General features: G+C 35.1%; 1 long non-coding RNA gene across 1 annotated transcript; it reads right to left on the bottom strand.

Annotated features, from left to right (window-relative positions):
- Window positions 1-801: 801 nt before the first annotated feature.
- LOC147498082 (uncharacterized) lies at window positions 802-1,540 on the bottom strand. The gene is made up of 2 exons (XR_015194208.1): window positions 1,409-1,540; window positions 802-1,315 (listed from the first exon to the last, which is right to left on the bottom strand). It is a non-coding gene; the product is annotated as an uncharacterized LOC147498082 (long non-coding RNA).
- Between the last annotated feature and the right edge of the window lie 222 nt (window positions 1,541-1,762).

Here is a 1,762-nt window from a genome sequence, read left to right as displayed (position 1 = left end):
CTAAAAAACCCCACTCGTATCTCTATTTTATTTTCTCTCTTCAACTTTCTCTCCCATTTTTTTTATCTCTAGTAACTCTCTCTCTTTCAACAAAAGGAACAAAAAAAATGAAAAAGAAAAAAAATTGTCGTTGCTCTCTCTCCCACTTGAGTAGTTTGATTCTTAGTGCGTGGTAATAAATTTTATGGTGTAGTGCCTTCAAGTATTGGGGATTTGAGACTTTGAAATTTCTTAATATGAGTAATTGTGGGGGAAGAATTCCAGAAAGCATTGGGAATTTATCGAGTCTCACAACGTTGTATTTGAGCCATCAAAAATTTTCTGGTGAGGCTCCAATTGAACTTTCTGGTTTGCCTAATTTGTAGTTTATTTCATTAGAACATAATATTGGCGTGAGGGAGTAAACTAGTTTTTATAAAGTACCGATAAACACATTCACAAGGATTGGATCTTTAGCTCAAATGGTATAGCACTTTAGGGTTATCCAAAGATATGGTGGTTCGAATCCACCAAGATCCTATATTGTTGATGTTTTATTGTTTTTGGGTGGAACATTTGTCTGTTTCCTGCAGTAGAAACCTTCTGTATCTCATTCTAATAGCCAGTCCCTACTATGTTGTTGAAATGATGTGTTACAAGTTACTCCGTGGTTAAGGAAAACAGTGATCTCGAAGAAGCAAATAGGTAGTTTAAAAAGAAAAGTAGCCCTGCAAAAGAAAAAAGGTCAATCAAAATGTTCGGATAACAAGGAGCTGCCATACATTGTTGAGATAGAGAGGATTTGTCATCTCAAGGAGAAAATTGAAAAGATGAAGACACTGTTGTTGATTATAGATAATGAGAATAATGATGTAACAGATAAACCCATTATGAACAAACAACCTGTAGTATATGTTCCAGTTGCAGAGCTAAGGGAAAAAATATGAAATCCCTTTCTGCCAATTACGTCAGAGGAAGATGAAAGTATTTTTGCATCTGTTTCGAAAATCTATATTAGATCAAGAATTCAATCAGAAATAGTTTCATGTATTTCAAAAAAGCTAAATCTACATAAAGTATGACCATCAACTTTGTAGGTTGATTTAATAGTTAGAAGATTCTTTAAAATTCTGTGAAGAGCGCCTTAATGTTGAGTTTCAGATTGCTAAAAAAGCCATCAGCATGGCCCAAGCGCCCAACAACACTTCCTAGCAGAAACAAAATCAAATCCTCCACGCTAAATTCGTTGTACTGTTGTACTTCTGAAGTTCGTGGTCAAGTTGAGCAAAATTCCTCCAAGCTAAATTCCTACACGACCTCGAGGGCCACTTTATGCCTGTTCCAAAATTTGCTTCGTTCTGTAAGTATAATAATCAGTGTGTATAACCAAATTTGAATAAAAAATAGAGATTCGATAAAAAAAAATGACCCGAAAATCATGCCACCAAGATGCCATATACAAGAGAGAGCAATATCAATTGGGTTCCTATGTCTCTAAGTTATGTCAAAAGAAGATTGTTGTCCAACTTTGATTTGTCTTAATGGATGCTACAGCAGCTTCTCAAGGATTGAATAAATTTGAACCACCAACGTTCAAATCTATTAGAACTGCAACACTTGTCATCACTGCTAACCAAAACAACACTTGTCCGACTGTGGGATTTAAGCATGAGAGCAATTGTCCACGCACTACTAACTACCATGTACTTTATGCATATCAATGCAAAGTTCCATCTCACCTAATATCAAGCAAAAATTCAATAGTGATAAGGATAAAAGCAAT

This window comes from Coptis chinensis, chromosome 5 (assembly GCF_015680905.1).
Source record: "Coptis chinensis isolate HL-2020 chromosome 5, ASM1568090v1, whole genome shotgun sequence".
NCBI lineage: Eukaryota > Viridiplantae > Streptophyta > Magnoliopsida > Ranunculales > Ranunculaceae > Coptis > Coptis chinensis.
This window is presented reverse-complemented; position numbering and strand designations above follow the sequence as displayed.